The sequence below is a fragment of the Cydia amplana genome, chromosome 18 (genome assembly GCF_948474715.1).
Source record: "Cydia amplana chromosome 18, ilCydAmpl1.1, whole genome shotgun sequence".
Taxonomy (NCBI): domain Eukaryota; kingdom Metazoa; phylum Arthropoda; class Insecta; order Lepidoptera; family Tortricidae; genus Cydia; species Cydia amplana.
The window spans coordinates 13,491,109-13,517,052 of NC_086086.1; the positions used below are offsets into that span (position 1 = coordinate 13,491,109).

General features: G+C 38.0%; 1 protein-coding gene and 1 long non-coding RNA gene across 2 annotated transcripts in view; both read right to left on the bottom strand.

Annotated features, from left to right (window-relative positions):
• The window catches only part of LOC134656367 (uncharacterized), a 335,518-nt gene that overhangs the window by 156,826 nt on the left and 152,748 nt on the right, over positions 1-25,944 (bottom strand). The window lies entirely within an intron of this gene.
• LOC134656327 (limbic system-associated membrane protein-like) overlaps positions 1-25,944 on the bottom strand; it is a 64,004-nt gene that overhangs the window by 13,980 nt on the left and 24,080 nt on the right. The gene's annotated exons all lie outside the window — the stretch shown is intronic.

Here is a 25,944-nt window from a genome sequence, read left to right on the forward strand (position 1 = left end):
GTTTCCGTTTCCGTTAAGTCGGAACTTCCGTTTGGTATTACACATCCGTTTCTGTTCCGGTTCCGTTACTTTTGAAATGGAAGTTATATCGGATGTCAATGCTTAGCGAGGCAGCGGGACATGAGCGGTATACATCAAAAACAAACAGGTTTATACCTGTCATTTGCTCATAGCCCCGCTTGCCACGTGCTGCAGTAATTAGATGTTCTGGTTTATCCGTGTTTTTGAATTTAAAGTACGTATTCGTATGTGTTGTGTTGTGGAATGTATACCTACTGATAGTACTGTCTCAGGCTCCGGTTCTGGTTCCGGTTCCGTTTTCGGTTCCGATTCCGTTTCTGGTTCCGATAAACTTAATTTAAAACATCTGGTTCCGCTTTCGGTTCCGATAAAACCACATCCGTTACATCCCTGCTTTCAATTAACAATTTAGGTAAAAGAATCGTTATTTATGGAATGGGGAGAAAAAGTCAGAATGGAAATTATGTAACAAATCCAAATTTTAATTTTTTGTCCTAAAATAATTAAAAAAATCGTACTTGGAAAGTTAAATGCTCTAGTGCAGAAACGTATCACTTTCTGCACACCTTATAGAACAACAATGACCCTCTTTCAGAGCATGAGATATGAAAAAGCAGTTAAGCATCACGGGAACATTATTGAGCACATCTGCTTATTTTAGTTGCGTGCAACGTGGATGCATTCAATCACGTAGGTAATCATATTTATAACAATTACCAACACAATTCTGTTTAGCATTAGAACCACTGTTTTAGTATAAAACATTGTTTGATGTACATACCTACATGAGCGGTGGTGGTAGTGGAGAAAAAAAGCGGGTGCTAGCTTTGTATTTTAAAGTAAACGCTTCATAATTATTGCCTGCCTGGACGTTTGGCTATATAAATGTAGTAGGTATAGAATAGAAGATAAGTACTTCAGTATTTGAAAAAAATACACATCGATCTATAACTTCTATAAGTACTGTTACTTACAATCTATCGACATCACCAGGATGTAAATATCAAGATTTTTATGCTCATAACAAACAACTGACGATTTATTTGAACATTAATGTTGAAGAATTTAGAAACTTCAAAATTGGATGTTGAAATAAAAAGATAAAAACCCTCCCTATAACCACGTTGTATCTCAACGATTCCTCGAACTAGGATTAGACAACTCATAGCCATTTAAAAAAGCTCTATTTTCCACCTCGAACAGACTTTTCTGACGCGCGAGTGCACATTTGGACACTCTATTACCATCTCAAAAATTACCCTAATCCCTCAACGTAAACTTCATCCCACCAAAAATATGCAACAGACTTTATTCATACGCCAAAGCGGCAAACTCCATTGAAAGAAAACTCCTAAAAGACGGGACAAAACAGTTTACCCCCCGCAAAGAGCCTGCCAATTTTTTAATGCATAAACTTTTACGAAACACACGGGGAAAAGTAAATTTGGCGGAAAAAAGTAAATTTCCACAATATTGTTGTGATTTATAGTACCCCAGGAAACATGGAAACTTTTTTACTTTAACCGTTTACGTTTGGCTCGGGCGCCATTTGCATTCGAGATTGGGACCCACATTTCACGTTTTCTTGTTTAGTAGGTACGGTAAAACCTGGATAAATGAAATCTCAAGAAAGCGCCGATTTTGAATCTCATTCTACAAGAATATAAAAGATTTTACAAACAGTCAATTGGGTACTTGCCTCTACTTAAAATAAATTATTTCACACCGTGCACGAAATAAAGCACCAGATAATTCTTGAAAAACATAGAAGTTATTTTTAAACACAATTACTATTTAATAAATCAGATAGAAATAAATATAAAAAGTAGGTGAGTTGACCGTGACGTCACTACACAAGTACACACGTTTTCATATTAATTCCATGTTGGCAAATCGTTTTGACTGTTCTAAAAAAGAAGCTGATTTGAGTAATAGGAAAGTACCCAATTAAATTTTTCAACCGACTTCGACGTCGACTTTTTAACAGTTCGAAACAGATTCAGATTTTAAATAAATCCTAAGAAACAAACACCAAACGCGTCCTAATTTGAAAAATGAAACTTTTTCACTGCAACTTGCCAGCAACTTATGGCAACTGGGTCCGTTCGGAAACTAACTCCGCCGACTTTAGTAATTTCGTAGTCCTGCCGATATTTGCATGGCGCGGGTCGCGATTTCTTTTTCAATTTCGAACTTGTTCGGTTCTTTATTGAGGCCGGGTGTCACTCGGTGCGACAAGCGAACTGTTGCGAGTTTGCGAGGTTTTCGAACGGAAACTGTTTTATTGAACGTTTAGCGTTAGCAAAGAGAATAGAGTGAATAGAGAGTTACTGTCATGGTACATTATGTAGCCCCAGTACATTTACTGCCATCTTTTGACAAAAGATTAAAACTGTTAGAACTTTTGCCATTTGACGTGCATCTTTTCAAGCGATGGCGCCATAACCTTGGGCCTACAGTCAGGTAGATGGCGTTAATTTCAATATTTAACAAATTAACACATATCAGTGAAAGAATAAGGGTTGAGTCAAATGGCGTTCAACAGTTTTAATATTTTGCCAAAAGATGGCAGTAAAATTTACTGGGGCTACATAATTTACCATGACAGTTAACTCTCTATACACTCTATTCTCTTTGGCGATAGTCTGTTTGCAACTAGTGGGGTGAAACTGTGTGATTTAGGTGGAAAATTGTGTTGATATAAATTTGGATATACCAATGATGATTTAGATTATATATTTATCATTTATGTTGTAACGTTTACCTATACAGGGTGATTCAGGAGACGTGAGCAGGATCAAGCCTACGCATACAGTAAGTTATAAACAACTGTTTCGTACCAGTATTTATGAGATTAACTTTAATTTATTTTAATACTGTTTAAAAAAATGTTTTAATTTATTTACGACATTTATAGTCACCCTCTTGGATATATCCATAACAAGTGTCAAATTAAATGTCATCGGAGTCTGGTTACCTTTGAAAAATCGTATCTCACTCAAGTGTGACATTTTATTTTATTCATATTCAAAGTGCTGTCATAACGGTTAAAAAGGTTTTATCTTTGCTAATTAAATGTTGTAGGGTATTCAGGATTGTAGATAATGAAATTTGTCGTTACCAAAAAGTATAACAACATAGAAAAAGCGTGATTGTTTTACTTAAATTTTGTGGTGACCGATTCTTTTACATTTACTGATTGTGTAGGCTTAGTCCTGCTCACGTCTCATGAATCACCCTGTATTACCAATTCACGTCAATTTCAATCACGTCAAAGTCAATTTCATAAATTATGATTGTTGTCATGTAGCGACCGTACTGTGCGAAATATGCATTAAATAGTACTTATTGTATATTGTAGCAATTAAACAGACATTGGTTTTGGTTCAAATATTTCAAAACTATATGAAAATATTTCATTTTATTTAATTTACAATCTAAGCTCCGAATTCCTTTTTATGCATAATATACCAGTTTTTAGTTGCAATTTTTATGTAACATTGCAAAATTATAAATACATTTTTGTACAGTCGCCATCATATATTATGTATCGGAGTGGCTAAGATGCTCACAAATTTCTGTAAACGCCTCTATAGTCAAAGCGTTAGAGTATGTGTCGAGACATTTTTGAGCACCTTGGCCGCTCCGATATATCTGATATCGACCGTACCAGCACGTAAAATAACATTTCTTACAATTGTATTACAAATTCCGAACCATGAATAAAAACCCCGATTCGAAAGTATTTCCACGGTATCGCCTTTTATTTTCTCGATTAGACATATTTCGCCGAACAGAATAATAAAATAAAGTAATTCGAAAACTTTTACGGACCACAGGATAGCAGAAGTTTTATCATATAAAGTACTTTACATCGGACATGAAAACTTTGACTATTCCGCTTGTAGGGGAGTATTGTTACGTAGGATACACCTTTTATGGCTCAAAAACTTATGATCGAAACTTTTACGTTTAACTAGAACAGGGGTTCGTAACCCTTGCGATAAACTTGGCGCGCTTGGTTTTTCCGTGTGAAATAGCATTTTAATACGACACCGCGGTATTCGGAAAACAAGATCCGTTCTAGACTAGAGAACGATACGATATGTACTAGATACGTTGTAGTTTAGATTTTAACTAGTTCTCTTTTGTTTGCAGCTCAATTCGGGCAACAAATGTCACTTTTACGTTAAAATATCGTAATAATATCTTGTGGAAATCGTTCAAGAGTAGGTATCTCCAGGTGAGTAGGTATTATATTCTTTGATCTCCAGAATCGCTTAAATGTCAAATTTGACAGGCTAGATCTTAAAAATATCGTTGGCGTATCTTCGTAATGTCTAATAGACATCTAATAGATATTTAGTTCAAAATCCGAATCGGCAGTCAGGCAGTTCACAATATCTGAACACGCACTCTAACGCCTTGACAATAGAGGCGTGTTCAGGTCTCTTTTCAGTCAGACTTGAAATATATATACCTACCTATATAAAATCTAATTAAAAGTTTACGACATAACGCCTTTATGTTTTAACTTTAACTCTCAAAATCAATTAAATTAGGACTGTGTTGGATCCTTAAAAAACAAAAACAAACAAACAATAATTTATTTGCAAAAAAGGGTAACGTTTACAGGTCTTAATGTAAGTAAACAGTAGGTTGTTTCACCTTTTCGGCTGTATACAACAGCACCTATTATTCAGTAAATTTTGTTTCTTTAGGCTGCAAGTATTAATTTAAAATCAATTAGAACAACTGTATCTATTTCTGGTAGATATACCTAATAGGTATAATTATACCTGCACGTGTTTAATAAATTTAATAACCAATCACAATATTTAACCAAAAAATATCTTATTTGTATGTATAATAACATCACTATAATTAGCAACCGAAAAATATAGAACGTAAGCCCATGCCTATTCATGAGCACAAGCCAGCGTGATGAAAAAATAATTTAAAAACCGAACGCGCCTATCCAATTTTCTTTTAAATCTTTTGAACGCGGCATTGATCTCTTTGATACTTCATGTCAACATTATCCCCATGCGTGCCAACTGCCAATCAAAAATGGCTGCCACCAACCCTTTGATCCTCGATAGATCAACGTTTTATTTTGGTATATTTGAAAACGCGAGGATCAAGTGCCAATCCATCATGCGGGATTTGCCCCGAGTTTTAAATTACCCCTCTATTGACACTTAAGTGTTGAAATGTGGATTGATCTCGGTTCAACCTGGTTGTTAATGGGGTGGGAAAAGCTCCAGTTTTTTGGACGACATTGTAGGACGTTAATGGTTGAAAATATTTAATGGAAAAGAGAATTGATGATATAAGTAATTCAGTGATATTTATTCTACCCATTTAGGGTAGGTACAACGATTGAATTTTTTTTTTTTATTATATTTCAAGTCTAATCTGCAATCGGCTGTTCTAGCCATAATCAGATGGTTTGTTTTTTTTTTTTAATTTATTTAGGGTGGTGTTCCACTGAGCACCATCACCAGTTTGCGTGGGGGCTTATTGTCTCTGATCTAGCCCTAGAATGTGCCATCTTTTTAGCCTCGGTATGTAGTCTTGTTCGTGTAACAGGTTTCTGGCTAGTTCGTTACAGTGGTTTTGAAGTCTTTCCTTGTACTTTTTGCAGTATTTGTTTACCTCTTGTTTTATAGTTGGCATTTCTGTGTATTCATGTATTTCACTATTTCTAACCAATAATGGTGCACACGTGATCATTCTTAGGGTTTTGTTTTGGAATCTTTGAAGTATTTCTAGGTTTGAGTTGCTGGCTGATCCCCACAGCTGTATTCCGTAGGTCCATATCGGTTTTATAATACATTTGTATATGAGTAGTTTGTTGTTAAGTGTTAGATTTGATTGTCTTCCAATCAGCCAGTATAAGCTCCTGCATTTGATGTCCGCTTCTTTTCTTTTCGTCTTGATGTGGTTGGCCCAGGTCAGTCTTCTGTCGAGGTGGAGTCCTAGATATTTGACACAGTTTTGGCTAGGAAGAGGTTCGCCTCTCATAGTCACTGGTGGGCAGTCTCCCTTGCGTAGTGTGAAGGTTATTTAGACAGATTTTGTTACGCTGGATTTGATCCTCCAAATCTCGAGCCAATGTTCAATATTCTTTAGATGTGTTTGTAGTTTTTGTGATGCGATTTCAGGTGTTTTGTCACTAGCGAGACAAGCTGTGTCATCCGCATAGGTTGCTGTGATCACTTCATCACAGACCGGTAGGTCGGCAGTGTAGATTGAGTATAATACTGTACCGAGGACAGATCCTTGTGGGACTGATGCTTTGATGTCATATAGGCTTGATGTCTCTTCACCAAATTTGACTTGGAATTTTCTATCTAACAGATTGAAATTATAAATACCTAATAGTCTGTGCAAGGTCTGTCCGGAAAAAGAAGAGTCATAAAATTTATGGGATTCCTTACAGAAGACGCCGGTTTGAATCCGGCCTCCGCCACTGAAGGGTTTGGTTATCTCTTCTTTAGTATATGACAACTCTCTCTCTCTCTTTAGCTCTTCAGGTTTAGGCCCTTTTCGATCCTTTCTTCTTTCTTATGAAGTAGACAAAAAACTTAGCGTAGGACGCCCTCAAACTAGATGGAGCGATGACCTTTGCAAGGCGGCTGGAAAGAGCTGGATCAGATTTGCCGCAAATCGTGCTCAATGGCATGCAATAGGAGAGGCCCATGTCCAGCAGTGGACGAGAGTAGGTTTATGATGATGGGTATATGACATCTATTTCAGTTTAAATAATCACAAATTATATCATTTTAATTACATCAATTCCCCTTGCAATATAAAACATCTACAGCGCTGTAAAACGGTCTGCAGCTACGTGCCGCAATTCTCATTGCGCTGCCCACGAATTTATTGCAACAGTTTAGATGAGTCCTAATGGATACGTTGCGCTAAATTGAGTTTTCTAGCCATTTTGAACGTTGCTTAGGAGCAAATTGCTAGCGTGAAATACCTAGTAGATTATAAATTAACACTATTTACTTGGAATCGGGAGGAAATTGCTGTGTTTGATGTCATCGAGAGTTTTGTTAATGTTCGTCCTATTTGTTGGAGCTTACTTAATTACAACAGATGTTGGCGTGTGTCTAATATAATATCTAGATAGAGTTCGTGAAGTTTCTATATTACTTAAAAACAGCAAAAGACTTGCGTAAGAAGATTACATTTTAAATACGACTTTGACCAATAAGTATAAGTGAGATGCCTTATAATAGGACTCGCTGTAAATAACAAATTTTAAAATCGCACTCATTCACTCTACCAGCAAAGAAAGTAAAGTCTGTGCTATAAAAAATGCTGTAGAGTCTAGGATGACTCACGTTAGACCGGGCCGACCGGGCCGTGTCGGGGCCGGAGCTTCTGGCGCTTACTTTTCTATGGCAGATGACAGGTGATCACGTGATGCTTTCCATAGAACACGAAGCTCCGGAAGCTCCGGCCCGGACACGGCCCGGTCTAATGTGAGTCACCCTTTTTCTGGGTCTTACTCAAAAAAACTTTGATAAATTGACAGAATACGCCAACTCAAAATTTGGTAATTATACTTAGGTAACAGCACGCCTACGCATTGAACGCTTATCGCAAATTGTCCTTAATCCGGGTAACATAATCCCACTTACTTGTCTTAAGTAACTAGGCCGCTGTCCAACTAATCGGTGGTGCGGCTTCTTAAGAGTTAAGACCTGTGTATTTGGGTAGGTACCTATATTAATAGGTTTTATAGACACTAACATCCTTATTCATAAAACTTTAATTTAATTAGTTAAATTATGTTTAATCCCTTTTTAGGGTTCCGTAGCCAAATGGCAAAAAACGGAACCCTTATAGATTCGTCATGTCTGTCTGTCTGTCCGTCTGTCTGTCCGTCTGTCTGTCCGTCTGTCTGTCCGTCCGTATGTCACAGCCACTTTTCTCCGAAACTATAAGAACTATACTGTTGAAACTTGGTAAGTAGATGTATTCTGTGAACCGCATTAAGATTTTCACACAAAAATAGAAAAAAAAAAAAACAATTAATTTTTGGGGTTCCCCATACTTCGAACTGAAACTCAAAAATTTTTTTTTCATCAAACCCATACGTGTGGGGTATCTATGGATAGGTCTTCAAAAATTATATTGAGGTTCCTAATATCATTTTTTTCTAAACTGAATAGTTTGCGCGAGAGACACTTCCAAAGTGGTAAAATGTGTGTCCCCCCCCCCCCTAACTTCTAAAATAAGAGAATGATAAAACTAAAAAAAATATATGAAGTACATTACCATGTAAACTTCCACCGAAAATTGGTTTGAACGAGATCTAGCAAGTAGTTTTTTTTTAATACGTCATAAATCGCCTAAATACGGAACCCTTCATGGGCGAGTCCGACTCGCACTTGGCCGCTTTTTTTGAAAATAAATAAATCAAAATGACAGATAAAGACAAACGATTCATAGCTAATTTAGGCTTTTAAGTAATACGTTTTTGAATAACGCCATAAGTATAGGTCTGCCGTTCAAACTGTGGTAGTTGATAAGAATTCGAGGTTGGTAAGAAGCGCTGGTGACCTAGCGGTAAGAGCGTGCGGCTTTCAATCCGGAAGTCGCGGGCTCAAACCCCGGCTCATACCAATGAGTTTTTCGGAACTTATGTACGAAATATCATTTGATATTTACCAGTTGATTTTCGGTGAAGGACAACATCGTGAGGAAACCGGACTAATCCCAATAAGGCCTAGTTTCCCCTCTGGGTTGGAAGGTCAGATAGCAGTCGCTTTCGTAAAAACGTACGTAAATTCTTGGGATTAGTTGTCAAGCGGACCCCAGGCTACCATGAGCCGTGGAAAAATTCCGGGATAACGCGAGGAAGAAGAAGTTGGTAAGAATTCAAAACTTGTGCATAAGTACAATAATTAATATGCATATTGCATTATTACGAAACAGCTTGAAGCTGATTTGTAATTGAGCATAATGTAAAATTAATTAATTTATAGTTAAGTTTATTGCTATTTAATTAATTTCTTAGTTCTTAAGTATTTTTAAAGGTGATAAAGATTGACGCGAAGTCACAAAAATACCTAACATCAAATTACATAAAATAGCGTAGCTAAGTATTAGAAAAAACCGGACAAGTGCGAGTCGGACTCGCCCACCGAGGGTTCCGTACTTTTTAGTATTTGTTATTATAGCGGCAACAGAAATACAGCGGATACAGAGCTTCGTGTTCTATGGAAAGCATCACGTGATCACCTGTCATCTGCCATAGAAAAGTAAGCGCCAGAAGCTCCGGCCCCGACACGGCCCGGTCGGCCCGGTCTAATGTGAGTCACCCTTTTTCTGGGTCTTACTCAAAAAAGCTTTGATAAATTGACAGAATACGCCAACTCAAAATTTGGTAATTATACTTAGGTAACAGCACGCCTACGCATTGAACGCTTATCGCAAATTGTCCTTAATCCGGGTAACATAATCCCACTTACTTGTCTTAAGTAACTAGGCCGCTGTCCAACTAATCGGTGGTGCGGCTTCTTAAGAGTTAAGACCTGTGTATTTGGGTAGGTACCTATATTAATAGGTTTTATAGACACTAACATCCTTATTCATAAAACTTTAATTTAATTAGTTAAATTATGTTTAATCCCTTTTTAGGGTTCCGTAGCCAAATGGCAAAAAACGGAACCCTTATAGATTCGTCATGTCTGTCTGTCTGTCCGTCTGTCTGTCCGTCTGTCTGTCCGTCTGTCTGTCCGTCTGTCTGTCCGTCCGTATGTCACAGCCACTTTTCTCCGAAACTATAAGAACTATACTGTTGAAACTTGGTAAGTAGATGTATTCTGTGAACCGCATTAAGATTTTCACACAAAAATAGAAAAAAAAAAAAACAATTAATTTTTGGGGTTCCCCATACTTCGAACTGAAACTCAAAAATTTTTTTTTCATCAAACCCATACGTGTGGGGTATCTATGGATAGGTCTTCAAAAATTATATTGAGGTTCCTAATATCATTTTTTTCTAAACTGAATAGTTTGCGCGAGAGACACTTCCAAAGTGGTAAAATGTGTGTCCCCCCCCCCCCTAACTTCTAAAATAAGAGAATGATAAAACTAAAAAAAATATATGAAGTACATTACCATGTAAACTTCCACCGAAAATTGGTTTGAACGAGATCTAGCAAGTAGTTTTTTTTTAATACGTCATAAATCGCCTAAATACGGAACCCTTCATGGGCGAGTCCGACTCGCACTTGGCCGCTTTTTTTGAAAATAAATAAATCAAAATGACAGATAAAGACAAACGATTCATAGCTAATTTAGGCTTTTAAGTAATACGTTTTTGAATAACGCCATAAGTATAGGTCTGCCGTTCAAACTGTGGTAGTTGATAAGAATTCGAGGTTGGTAAGAAGCGCTGGTGACCTAGCGGTAAGAGCGTGCGGCTTTCAATCCGGAAGTCGCGGGCTCAAACCCCGGCTCATACCAATGAGTTTTTCGGAACTTATGTACGAAATATCATTTGATATTTACCAGTTGATTTTCGGTGAAGGACAACATCGTGAGGAAACCGGACTAATCCCAATAAGGCCTAGTTTCCCCTCTGGGTTGGAAGGTCAGATAGCAGTCGCTTTCGTAAAAACGTACGTAAATTCTTGGGATTAGTTGTCAAGCGGACCCCAGGCTACCATGAGCCGTGGAAAAATTCCGGGATAACGCGAGGAAGAAGAAGTTGGTAAGAATTCAAAACTTGTGCATAAGTACAATAATTAATATGCATATTGCATTATTACGAAACAGCTTGAAGCTGATTTGTAATTGAGCATAATGTAAAATTAATTAATTTATAGTTAAGTTTATTGCTATTTAATTAATTTCTTAGTTCTTAAGTATTTTTAAAGGTGATAAAGATTGACGCGAAGTCACAAAAATACCTAACATCAAATTACATAAAATAGCGTAGCTAAGTATTAGAAAAAACCGGACAAGTGCGAGTCGGACTCGCCCACCGAGGGTTCCGTACTTTTTAGTATTTGTTATTATAGCGGCAACAGAAATACAGCGGATACAGAGCTTCGTGTTCTATGGAAAGCATCACGTGATCACCTGTCATCTGCCATAGAAAAGTAAGCGCCAGAAGCTCCGGCCCCGACACGGCCCGGTCGGCCCGGTCTAATGTGAGTCACCCTTTTTCTGGGTCTTACTCAAAAAAGCTTTGATAAATTGACAGAATACGCCAACTCAAAATTTGGTAATTATACTTAGGTAACAGCACGCCTACGCATTGAACGCTTATCGCAAATTGTCCTTAATCCGGGTAACATAATCCCACTTACTTGTCTTAAGTAACTAGGCCGCTGTCCAACTAATCGGTGGTGCGGCTTCTTAAGAGTTAAGACCTGTGTATTTGGGTAGGTACCTATATTAATAGGTTTTATAGACACTAACATCCTTATTCATAAAACTTTAATTTAATTAGTTAAATTATGTTTAATCCCTTTTTAGGGTTCCGTAGCCAAATGGCAAAAAACGGAACCCTTATAGATTCGTCATGTCTGTCTGTCTGTCCGTCTGTCTGTCCGTCTGTCTGTCCGTCTGTCTGTCCGTCTGTCTGTCCGTCTGTCTGTCCGTCCGTATGGCACAGCCACTTTTCTCCGAAACTATAAGAACTATACTGTTGAAACTTGGTAAGTAGATGTATTCTGTGAACCGCATTAAGATTTTCACACAAAAATAGAAAAAAAAAAAAAACAATTAATTTTTGGGGTTCCCCATACTTCGAACTGAAACTCAAAAATTTTTTTTTCATCAAACCCATACGTGTGGGGTATCTATGGATAGGTCTTCAAAAATTATATTGAGGTTCCTAATATCATTTTTTTCTAAACTGAATAGTTTGCGCGAGAGACACTTCCAAAGTGGTAAAATGTGTGTCCCCCCCCCCCTAACTTCTAAAATAAGAGAATGATAAAACTAAAAAAAATATATGAAGTACATTACCATGTAAACTTCCACCGAAAATTGGTTTGAACGAGATCTAGCAAGTAGTTTTTTTTTAATACGTCATAAATCGCCTAAATACGGAACCCTTCATGGGCGAGTCCGACTCGCACTTGGCCGCTTTTTTTGAAAATAAATAAATCAAAATGACAGATAAAGACAAACGATTCATAGCTAATTTAGGCTTTTAAGTAATACGTTTTTGAATAACGCCATAAGTATAGGTCTGCCGTTCAAACTGTGGTAGTTGATAAGAATTCGAGGTTGGTAAGAAGCGCTGGTGACCTAGCGGTAAGAGCGTGCGGCTTTCAATCCGGAAGTCGCGGGCTCAAACCCCGGCTCATACCAATGAGTTTTTCGGAACTTATGTACGAAATATCATTTGATATTTACCAGTTGATTTTCGGTGAAGGACAACATCGTGAGGAAACCGGACTAATCCCAAAAAGGCCTAGTTTCCCCTCTGGGTTGGAAGGTCAGATAGCAGTCGCTTTCGTAAAAACGTACGTAAATTCTTGGGATTAGTTGTCAAGCGGACCCCAGGCTACCATGAGCCGTGGAAAAATTCCGGGATAACGCGAGGAAGAAGAAGTTGGTAAGAATTCAAAACTTGTGCATAAGTACAATAATTAATATGTATATTGCATTATTACGAAACAGCTTGAAGCTGATTTGTAATTGAGCATAATGTAAAATTAATTAATTTATAGTTAAGTTTATTGCTATTTAATTAATTTCTTAGTTCTTAAGTATTTTTAAAGGTGATAAAGATTGACGCGAAGTCACAAAAATACCTAACATCAAATTACATAAAATAGCGTAGCTAAGTATTAGAAAAAACCGGACAAGTGCGAGTCGGACTCGCCCACCGAGGGTTCCGTACTTTTTAGTATTTGTTATTATAGCGGCAACAGAAATACAGCGGATACAGAAATCATCTGTGAAAATTTCAACTGCCTAGCTATCACGGTCCATGAAATACAGCCTGGTGACAGACAGACAGATGGACAGACGGACAGTGGAGTCTTTGTAATAGGGTCCCGTTTTTACTCTTTGAGTACGGAACCCTAAAGACTAGTGAAAACCAAAATTAATTACAAATATAGCTTTGATGTCTAATACTCAACAAAATAATGATATAGCTACTTATGTTATTAATATACCGAAAGTAATATTTAACAAAATGCGACTGGCTTTTTGTACGCTAAGTAAGTAGATAGGTACCGAAATGACAATTTTTTTTTCTAATATTACCAGTGTATTTTGTTAGACAGAAATGTTTGGCTAATATGATTGGTTCTTTCTTTAAGAATATTATGTTTTCCCGAAATATTGTTGAAAGAGGATTTTCCCGACTTTGTTATTTCTTTAATAATGTTGAAGGAATGAGACTAAATAAAAACAATTTCATATTAACTAGATTCATGATTTCAATACGTTACAATTCAAAATTATATCCAGTTTATTCCGTCAAATCGATGATAGAATATAATGTGGGACAGACATATACAATGACAAGTCGGCACTCTTTTCGTGAATTGTCAAATCACTTTATACAATTTACGGTTCTATACCAAACATGTATGGTTCGTTTTTAAAGGTCGATAACATATTTGTGATTTTCCAACGTGTCAGATAAATAGGCGGTCTGTCGTCCATCCGATGTATTTGCTTTTACAGTGGGGAGATATTTATCCCAGATGAGAGTAATCACATAATTTTGAATTTTATGAGTAATCAAATATTTTTAAGCGACCCGATCCGATATTTATGCGGATACGGACTAACGATATTTTTGCTGGTCACAAAGGATCACATATTTTTACCGAGGTAGTGTCGTCATATACTTATGCCTCCAATGAAGCATCAGATATATTTGCACGGCTGCCCATAGTCATTTATTTATGCTGGTGACTGTACATGACGTAGGTAGGTATCTTAAAGTTTCATTTCATTTCATTTCATTTACCAACCATGGTATTACAAGGTGCTTACATATTATAATAATAAAATTATAAAGTACAGCATGGACCCTGCTAGGGCGTGACAAATCTTAAAATATAACTTAACATAGGAAAAAAAAATGTAAAATTTACACTTAAATTAAAACTAATACATATTTTCCGATCCGTCGTTCATATATTCTTCTAGAGTGTAAAAAGCTTTAAATATTAAATATTTTTTTAGTTTTGTAACAAAAGTATTGTATTTCTCTTCAGCTACTATATGACTAGGTAAGTTGTTGTAGACTTTCATTGACATGGAATGTGGTCCGTTCGAGATCATTTTGAGTTTGGCTATTCCAATTGGCACCAGTTTGTTCCTTGGCCTCAAGTTATGGTTTCCTTTACAAAGGTCTTTATCTTGGGTATAGAGATAAAAATATTTCCGCACGAATGTACATGACTCGAGAATGTACAAGGATGTCAGTGTTAGTACTTATTTTGAGTTTAATAAAATAAGTTAAAATAGAATCGGGCCGATTGTTAAAAAAATAGACTGTTTATTATATTAAGTAATTAAAAATTACACAGACAGAATTCTTAGCCTAATTCTTTTGGTTTTGTAGGTATAGATGGTCAAACCAATTAGTCAGTAAATATAGGAACAAAAAAAACTATAGGTACTCATCCTTTTCTTTTGGGTACTCGTACTAGTCTAAGACAAAGATAGTATTACTCTCTCCATCTATGTTTGAAATAAAACAGTCCTTTGACACACTTTAGTTTTAATTTTAGGTTACTTTTTAAAACAGATTTACAATGTGGATAAAGGTAGCAACAGGCGTTCTTATCGCTGTCAGCCTAATCTACATTTTTATAGATACATATTATTATAAAACACAAACACAAAATGGCACATTATCATTCTACACTCAACATGGCAGCTTCAATTTGCGACAACACAACGTCCACAATGCGCGGCAGTGAATGCGTAAATACGAGTAAGCCAATGTTTAACACAATACAAAAACTGTCAACAATAAACCGCCGGATTGTGCCGCAAAGTAAACCACCGACTAGTGATGTGATCAGTTTAAAAATAATCCCGCAAAAATCAGGGAACTCCCGGGGATTGTTTTGCAGGCATATTAAAAAAAAATATATATATAAAAAAAATTATGACAAAATGTGTATAATTAATTACCTAATTTAACTTTATAAATGCTACTGTACCTATATTTATTATTATACTTTATGAATAATGAATAATTATTTTTAAGCTAGGTATCGTAAGTTACAAATACTTATTTGCTGGTTCAAATTCAAACCCCGGCTCGTACGAATGAGTTTTTCGGAACGGAATATTTACCAGTCGCTTTCCGGTGAAGGAAAACATCGTAAGGAAACTGGACTAATTCAGATAAGGTCTAGTTTCCCCTCTGGGTTGGAAGGTCAATCGCTTTAGTAAAAAGTAGTGCCTGAGCCAATTCTAGGAATTATTTTCCATCCGCCCAAGAGAGCAGAGAGGGAGAGTTCCAGGCTCCCAAGAGCCGTGGCAAAAAGCCGAGACAAGAGAGGTGATGATCGTTAGTTACAAACTAAAGCATAATGTATTATTTTATTTTTTATCAAATTTTCATTTCTTTTTTTATTCACATAGGCATGTCGTTTGGGAACTGATATGTATATACGTAACGAGTTATGGACCTACCGCCAGTCTCATAATAAATCGCCTACTGAACGGACGTGTGACTTTCCTTTATGCACCCTGCACATATATTACATTGGCGATCGACGATTAAAATAATATGGACTATTGATGCGTGCAAAATAGTAGTTTATGCAACAGTGATATAATAAGGGTTCTTAAAATTCAAGGGTCGAAGTTACAAAACGAGACGTAGTCGAGTTTTGTAAAAAAAGACCCGAGAATTTTAAGAACCAATTATGAGCTGTTGCATACATTACTTTTTCTATGACAGCTGCAGCAAAAAAAAAAAAAAAAGTCGAGTTTTGTAAAAAAAGACCCGAGAATTTTAAGAACCAATTATGAGCTGTTGTATACATTACTTTTTCTATGACAGCTGCAGCAAAAAAAAAAAAAAAAAAAAAAAAAAAAAAAAAAAAAAAAAAAAAAAAAAAAAAAAAAAAAAAGAGAGAGAGTTATTATTAAAAAAAGAGTTATTATTAAAAAAAAAGAGTTATTATTAAAAAAAAAGAGTTATTATTTAAAAAAAATTGAGTTATTATTTCAAAAAAAAAAAGAGTTATTATTGTAAATGAAAACATACCTCTTTCAATCAAGATGATCGGAACTTGTATCTTTAAAAAAAATAAAGCAGTTGTATTATACTCATAAGATGACTGCTAGCAGTCATCTTATGAGCCTATAGACAAAGCATTCAAATGACATTGCTTTAGATATCACTGTCAGTCATTTAATTGACACATTTAAGTGCTGGAGTAGAAAAATACAATATTGTTTTTATTACTGTGATAGTGGTGTGTAAATATTTAACTGATTTGAGAGCGGTTAGTTTGTGGTGGATAATACACGTGGTACAAAAAAATGTCGGTTGGGAAGATTAAGGCTTTCGAAGTAGCTTCTGGCAGTTGGACACAGTACATCGAGCGTTTGGAGATGTATTTTAAAGCAAACGACATTAAAGCGGAGGTGCAACTACCAACGTTAATAGCAGTCATGGGCGCGGACGCGTACGAGTTATTGAGAAATTTAACTAGCCCTAAGAAGCCCGCGGACATGAAATACGCAGATGTCGTTAAGATCATGCAAGATCATGTGGAACCCAAGCCTTCGTTTATGGCCGAGAGGTATCGTTTCCGGCTGCGGCGTCAGGGCGAAGAGGAAACCGTGGCTCAATACCTCACGGAGCTCAAGAAATTGTCCAAACATTGCGAGTTTGATTCGTCATTAGAGGACAATCTCCGTGATCAGTTTACGTGTGGATTAAAAAACGACACTATCAAACAACGCCTTTTTGCCGAGAAAAGTTTGACCTATTCAAAAGCGGTAAGCCTTGCGCTCTCGTTGGAAGCGGCGGAGAGGGACGCAGCGACTGTAGAACGCCCAAGTGCGAGCGAGAGCAACGTTGCCAGATCGGACATGGCGGCCGTAAATTCAATCACACCGGGACCACGTGGCGGAAATAGAGGCAATAACCGACAGAATAACAGTACCAGCACCAGCAATATGCCTAACAATGGCTCCAGATGTGCAGTTTGTGGACGGGAAGGCCACCGTGAAGCTGGTTGCCGCTATAAAAATTTCACGTGCAGCAAGTGTGGGTGCGTGGGGCATCTAAGGCGGGTGTGCCCGTCTTGGGACGCAGCTAGCGGCCAGGGTGCTACCAGGGGGCGCAGCTCGGGCGGCGCCAGGCGCGGCGCGGGCGCGGGCGGTCGCGGCTCTCGGCGCGCCTTTCACCACGTCCAGGCGGCACAAAATGAGACTCCAGGGGCCGACGAGGACAATTCGTCGGAAACTGATTTTGAAGAAAATTTGCATCATCGCTGCTTGAACGACTACAGTGCGGTAAGCATGTCTATGCACGTAGACAACATCATGTTAGAAATGGAAATAGACACAGGTTCCCCGATATCCTGCATTAGCAAGGAAAACTATTATAAATATTTTAGGCATAGGCCGATTAAGCCATTCAATTTGACATTTACATTTATTGATGGGAGTAAATTTAAACCGTTAGGAGTTATAAGACCAGATGTTGTTTACGAAGGGAAATTAAAAACCTTAGAACTGTTTGTTGTACAAGGGGGTACAACATCTTTGTTAGGCCGACAATGGCTAAGGGAGCTAGGGATTAAGATCCCAGTATTTAACTGTCAAACTGTGAGTAATGATGAACTGTGTAAATTACTCGACAGGTATAAGGAGCTATTCAGCGGCGGGTTGGGGCGGTTTACGGGCGGCAAGGCGACTCTTCGCGTGAAGGAGGGCGCGGCACCGGTGTACTGTCGCGCGCGGCCGCTGCCGTACGCGCTGCGCGACCGGGTGGACCACGAGCTGGACGAGATGCTGCGCAGCGGAGTCATCGAGCCCGTCGACACTTCCGAGTGGGCCACGCCCCTAGTGCCGGTACGTAAAGCTGATGGTGGATTAAGGATTTGTGCCGATTACAAAATAACTCTGAACCCGAATTTGCTGATCGATAGGTACCCGCTTCCAAAAATTGATGATTTATTAGTAAGGCTGAATGGGGCTCGCGTTTTCTCGAAAATTGATTTAACTCAAGCGTATAATCAGGTAGAACTAGATAATTCGAAGCAGTATACGGTTATTAACACGCATAGGGGATTGTTTAAGTACAATAGGTTGGTCTACGGTCTATCTTCTAGTCCAGGTATTTTTCAGAGAATCATGGCTAATTTACTAAAGGATATTCCACACGTAGAGGTATTTTTAGACGACATTTTAATAGGCACACCAGACGTGGCATCGCATTTAGTGACATTGGACAAGGTTTTACAGAGATTGCATAGTCATGGCATGAAACTAAAAAAAAAAAGTAAATGTTTCTTTTTTACTGAAGAAGTGAAGTACTTAGGTTTTATTATTTCTAAAGATGGCATTAAAGCCGACCCGGCCAAGATTGAGGCAATTGTTAAAATTCCACGACCACAGAACATAACAGAGTTAAAATCATTTTTAGGCGTCGTCAACTTCTATGCTAGGTTCGTGGCAAAGTTAAGCACCATATTGTCGCCTTTATATGACTTGCTTAGGAAGGGTGTAGCGTGGAAATGGGGTAAACAATGTGAAAATGCATTTAAAACAATTAAGCAGGTATTAGTAAGCGCTGAAGTATTGATGCATTACGATCAAAACAAACCCCTGATTCTTACGACAGATGCTAGTTCGCGCGGAATTTCCGGCGTGTTGACCCAACCCTGCGCCGGCGCCGGCGTCGGCGCGCGGCGGGGCGCGGCGGCGGAGCGGCCGGTCGCTTATGTCTCGCGCTCACTTAACGACGCGGAGCGTAATTATTCGCAAATCGACAGAGAAGCTTTAGCGATTGTGTTTAGTTTTGAAAAATTGCATCAGTTTTTATATGGTAGGCGTTTCGTGTTAAGGACTGATCATAAACCCCTAGTTAGTATATTTGGTCCAAAACAAGGTATCCCTGCTATGGTAGCGAGTAGATTGCAAAGGTGGGCGATCAAGCTGTCTGCTTATACCTACGACATAGAATACGTGAGGACTTGCCGGTACCGGTTAAAAATGCGACGTCTATGGATGGCCCACCTCCAGAGCAAACCTATTTGCATTTTGTACAAAATGAAATGTTGTTGGACTACCACGAAATCAAAACACAAACTCAACGAGATCCAATTTTAGGTCGGGTTTTAAGTTATTTACGATCGAGTTGGCCACCTGAAATAGAAATAGATAATTTACGCCCTTATCATAACAGGAAAGGCGAACTTTATGAGGAATTAGGATGTGTTATGTGGGGCCATCGCGTTGTAATACCACAGAGCTGTCAGAAAAAAGTATTGGCCCTATTGCATGAAAGTCATATGGGGATTGTGAAAACTAAAGCATTCACAAGAAGTTATGTATGGTGGCCCGGCGTCGATGAGGCCGTGGAGGCCATGTGTCGCGCGTGCACGGTGTGCGCGGCCGAGGCCGACGCGCCGCCCCGGCACGGGCCCGCGGCGTGGCCATTCCCGGCGAGAGCGTGGTCCAGGGTGCACGCCGATTTTTTAGGCCCTATAGGTGGGGAAACTTATCTCATTTTGGTGGATGCACGATCAAAATGGTTGGAGGTCTTCCCCCGATGTAGCACTTCCGCGTGTAATACAATTGAAAAACTAAGCGAAGCTTTCGCTCGTTGGGGTCTGCCAAGACAATTTGTATCAGATAATGGACCGCCGTTTACTAGTAGGGAATTTGCGGCATATTTGACAACTAATGGTATTGAACATTTGTTTTCTGCGCCATATCACCCGGCATCGAACGGAGCAGCGGAAAATGCCGTGCGCACTATCAAAAAGGTTATTAAAAAAGCTGTTAGGCAAAAGCAAAATATAAATATTGCAATCAATACATTTTTATTACATTATCGGAACACCGAACACTGCACAACGGGTGAAAGTCCGGCGGCATTAATGCTGGGTAGGCAAATACGTACAAAATTAGATGCTATTAGACCAGATTGTGAGAAAAAGGCGCGCGAGTCCCAAAAGAAACAAATGTCTAGTACTGCAGGTATAAAACGTGTATTTCAGCCGGGCGAACTCGTTTGGGCACGGCAATACCAGGGCGACACCAAATGGACACCGGGCCAGATATTACGGAGAGAGGGAACAACCGACTACACAGTGTTAGATAGCTTAGGCAGGGGGTCCCATAGGCACGTCGATCAGCTAAAGCGGCGTTCAGGTGTTTTAGTGTGTCCACCAGATCCATCAGCTTTACTCTTACCACAGGGCAGACCATCGGAACAAGGGAGCACGGCTAAAGAGGCTGCAGTCACTCCAAGTACGCCAGGTCAAGCGGGATCATCGGCGACACCGCCAGATACTCCTGCGCGCAAGGTCATCACACCCGGAAGCACGCGACACAGTACACCGCCATCACCTACCGCTGGTCCCAGTAATGATCCCCAATCGTCGCCCTTGCCGACACCGGAACCGCCTCAACCCCGCCATGTTAGGGAGTGCCGGCTTTTAAATCCACCGAAATATAAATTTTAGTTAGGTAATTTTGTTTTTAGGATTTTATCACGATACCTATTACAAGCAATAAGTAATCTTACCATTGATATACCTACCTTACCTCGTGGCAATAAGGATCACAAATAGTTAGTTGTGTGACAATAATAAATTACCTATCTAAATAGTAGTAAGTAAATAATTAATTATTTAGGTTAACCTACTGATACGTTGTTAATTGGGTATCATAAAATAAATGTTTCTTTGTTAAAACTTTTTCTTTTGTTACATGTGTGTAGATGAATATTTACCTATATTTAAATTGTTTAAGTTATACTACCTATATTACTGTTTAGAATCAATGCCATACTTAAATACGTTGATCTACAGGAAGGTCAGTAACCCTTCTGCGAGAGTAAACAACTTAATTAAATGTTATACTTACCTATGTACGTTCCTATGCCTACAGCTCACCAGCTGATCTGCATTCCGATTTACGATGACCTTGTTTAGTTACCGATAAAAAGTAAGATGTTAACTATTTACATATGTTGCACTCCAGTTTAGCATTGTGACGTGTAGATATAGTTTTTTTTTATGTAGTACATATTAAGAAGAGAGTAAGAGATAGTTACTTATTTGTTAAAATGTATAACGGTGGTAATGGTGGATAGGTACTTAAATGATAAGAGTTTTGTTGGCCGACTGAGATTGAAGTTTTTCTTTTTTTTAAGACTATTTATGTTTATGTTTAAGAAGAGAGTAATGATATGTATATACGTAACGAGTTATGGACCTACCGCCAGTCTCATAATAAATCGCCTACTGAACGGACGTGTGACTTTCCTTTATGCACCCTGCACATATATTACAGGAACTACCCAACATCCGAAAGTAAGTAGTAGGCCTTTGTGGGAAAATTTTAACTGGATCTAGAAGTATGTTATATTAATCTATTTGAAACCTTTACTACGTTACTTTTCATACATCATACGTCATTTTTGAGTAGTTGTAAATTTAGATTTAATTTTAATCAATCAAATTCTAAATTTAAATGACGTAAATTGTCCGGGAGCAGGTTCCTGCTACTTCAAGAGTTAGAATTTCCAATTTTATTTAAAAGCCGGGAATTTCGGGATTCATGGACTAAACAGGTACCGCACTATCACAACGGTTGCGCGTTGGCAATCAAATACTCATCAGAACTGTTACAGCCGCTTTACGCAGTCCTGGTTCGCATTTGGTTTTAAACCCCTAGTGTATAGAGTGGGAGTGGGCTATTATGTTATTTTTTGTCGGCATTTTGTGGGCCCGTGGAGTAAAGTAACGGCAGCGCTTTAGGTATATCGGATCGGAAAAATTGTCGATAGAATTTTACAATACCAAACTTTTTGTTGCTGTGTGGCCAAACTACAAACCCCTAAGTATTAAATTACATATGCTTCAAACATATTGTATACAGGGTGTAAATTTGGTCACCTGCAATAATTTAGGGGGATACTGAGCAACTTTTACTATCGGACCAACCCCATCCAAAATCGTAATAAAAAAAATGACTCTCCCATGCAAAATATCAACATCAGCCAGCCAAAACAACATTTTTTTAAGCAACATAAGAAACTACTTACACATGAATAACTTGCTCAATTTAATGTATGTGTATTGGATCGGAAGACGATAAATGAGAGCTCCCTATGACAGATCAAGAATGCCTCAATAATTCCGGTCTCTGCTAATAATCCATAATCCTGTATTATCCGTGACACGAGTACGCCTGGCACGTGTAAACGGTGTGAACAAAAACACCATTTTAACTTCGTCATTTCGTTCTTTTCCAGTTGATAAATTATAAACAACGGTGAAACTATTTAAAAGAGTTGCGGAACCAAGTCGAGGTGGGGCTATCGATCAGTGCCCCAGAAATCAGTTGGAAATAAAGGGGTGCGGTAGACATTGGCGTCTGATTTTAGGGGTTGGGGGTAGCATTTAACTAATTTTGTAAGGCGACATCGATAGCATTAACCCCTCGTTTCCCAGGACCTCTCAAATCCATACAATTCCGGCTCATATTGGAGCCACTGGGATCTGACAGGTTAAGCACTTAATCAATCTCAAATCAACCATTTTTGAGCTTTATCAAAAATACTTTGACAGGGTTTTTCTAAAGGGAAGCCTTCATTGGAGTTCAAGAGAAAGATCCTCGCAATTTGCGAAATTCGGTTTTCGCGGTAGCTCCTCTGCACCCGCGCCAGCTAGCGGACGCCCTAAGACATGGTCATTCAACTAATGAGGTGTCAGCAATGTCAGCATAAGCGTCACAAATAGCGTCATGTCATAACCGTATGTTTGTTTTCTTCTTAAAAGCAAGTGTCTGAAATACAGGCAATTTTGTTTTAAAATAATTATTGTTGGATGTTACTCGTATTCCTTAGGTACAGAACCGTTCATTATGCGTTTAGAATTTAAAATGCTAAAAAAACTGGCCAAGTACTTATACCAGTCGGATCTGGTACTCACTTGGCCGGTTTTTCATCCTTTTAAATGCTATAAGACAACTCTACATGCCTGCGAGTAGCCAACGACGTCCGAAAACAAAAAGTCGTACGTGACTGTAAACTTCCTATTATGATACGACTATTTGCCATTCGTCGTAGCATATCTAGTATACATATAGGATATCGAATATTTTAGGTAAATATAAATAATAATGATAAAAGAATATAAACTCTAAGTTTCAAGAAATAAAATATAATTTTACTCGAAAACATTTTTTTGTATTCAGATAATAACAGTCACTAAAAAATTATTTTATTTTGGACCATACTGCACAATTTGGGATTTTTAATTTAATAAATAATATTTGCTACACAAGCACACGTCTCACAATGAACATAGTCTGTGCAAAAAGCGAGTCATACTATACTCGTCGCAACACCCGTGTTGCAACACGCAAAATAATATCACGAGTTCTTAAAAATAATCATAAGACTATAAATTCAATATATGAGAAAGTTCTTTACAATGTAAATTAGCTGCCACTGCATAATGTTCCTGCACTACAAGACTTCCCGCTTGTACTCTTTGTCTTTCATTTCGAGCAACGACGGAACTTCTAATTGGATTAGCCCGGAATCGCCACGTCTTTAGGTGAGCTCGATTTAGTGCAAATTAAGGTTTCCTACTTCGTAACTATACCAGACCAGCTATCATGGTCGCATTTTTATCACCTGTCATGCCATGCGTCACTTTTGCACTTACATATTTGTTAGAACTTCATGGTGACAAATGATAAACTGACGGCCATCTTAGCCCTACTGGACACTAGTGACGATATAAATGTGGCCTGATTCGAACTTTGAGATACATCAACAATTTGCTAAAGATACGATATGGAACGGATATGTCAGTGTCAAAAGTGACGTTTCTTCAAACAAAAATTTCACAAATTTCTTTTTATGTAATTACTGTTCGGAGCAATCGTGAGATCAGCGTGCATATTCAAATACATATATGAACTAAATGTCAACTTTATATCATACGTTCCAGAGAAGGGTCATGATAGACAGATCGACAAGATCCTTTAGGGATGTTTTTCACAAAACAGTGCACAAGGAGTATATGTGATGTGATCAGTGAACGCATATAAACCATGGAAGTATTCTGTCCGCTCAATTATGACCCAACGTAAAGTATTCGATTGTAGGCGGTGCTTACAGAGTGTTCGATTGGCAACTTCAGTGCGGCCGAGATGACAGTCAGTGACGGATGGCTAAATTGGTTTATAAAAACTACGTTTTTTTGTAATTAAAAATGTCTTCATGTGTCGTGAAGTGGTGCAGAAGTTGTTTTAGTTCATATCAAGGACAGTGGAATCACTTTTCACTTGTAGTAAACAGATAACTTCAGTAAAATTTGGAATAAACATGACGACATTTTTTCAATACTACCGTGCTAAGCTAAAACGTAACAACTGCATACGACTTTCATAACAACATACGACTTTTTAAATTGCGAGGATAATAGGGATGGTTTTATGCCAAATGAAGTAGACTATTTTATTAACTTATGATTGGTTTAGGTATTTTCTATATACAGTAGAATCCGCTTATAATGACATTGAAGGGAAGTAACAAACATGTCATACTAAGCGGATGTCATATAAAGCATAGTTGATAAACTTTTTATTTTTTTTTTTCCAAATTAATCTCAAACAATTTTGTGAGAGATGAGTTTTATTAACCTTATACCAATTATCAACTTTCACCGAGAGTAAAAACTAAAACAATTTAAACGCCACAGACGTCCTCGCAGGGAAAGATGTGGGGCCGGCCACGAAAACCAGCGAATTTGTCAGTATAACCGGACATAATTCCATAAAAATAGTATTCATAGGTCGAAGTTATCTTATCCGACTTTGTCACAAAGAATTTCATATGAAAACCAAACTTCGCACAGTAATTGCGTCATAGTAAGCGGTTGGTCAGTATAAGCGGAGTCATAATAAACGGATTCCACTGTAATTATAAATGTAGTAATAAATTCCTTCTTACAGATTTGTATTTTCCTTTTTTATTTCATGAGATGGAGCTATAAAAAAACTACCTAGTTATTTCAAATTAATAATCAAATTTGGTATTGTCATTTTACATTACTTTCCATTCAAATTCCCACAATATGCTATTCGCAGAGAACTATGGAAAAAAGCTGTCCAATTAGAGAGACATGAAATTGAGTGGATGCCTGGCAAGATATATAATGTTCTATTCATGAGATAACCCGTGAGATAATCATATCCGGTCTCCTATATGTAGATACATTTTTTTCTATCACGCTTTCACTGAATTAATTTAACAAATACACACATTATCTCAAAATGTTGATCATTTTAATCCACCCTCTACTGTCACATATATGTAGGTTCTCTCTCAAGCCATTTCCGTCAGTAGAAAAGAGCGGCGAATTTAGAAAATGTAAGCACGCGAACGGTTATGGTCCCATACAAAATTGTAATTATGCGCCTTTTTCTACTGACAAACTTGCTTGACCGGCTATATACATATAAAATATTTCCATTGGAACTGAAAGTGGGGATTTATTGTGACTCCGCCTGTTCAAATGTTTTTGACCCGATTCGTGTACCTACCCATGTAAATTTTGCAGGCTGTATAGCCTGTCCGATTTCTAAGATCAAGTTCGCCATATATTTACTATGGCGTACTTGATCTTAGAAAAACGGACAGACTATACCAGTATGGCTACCATCAGTTTGGCACTGACAAACGCCGTC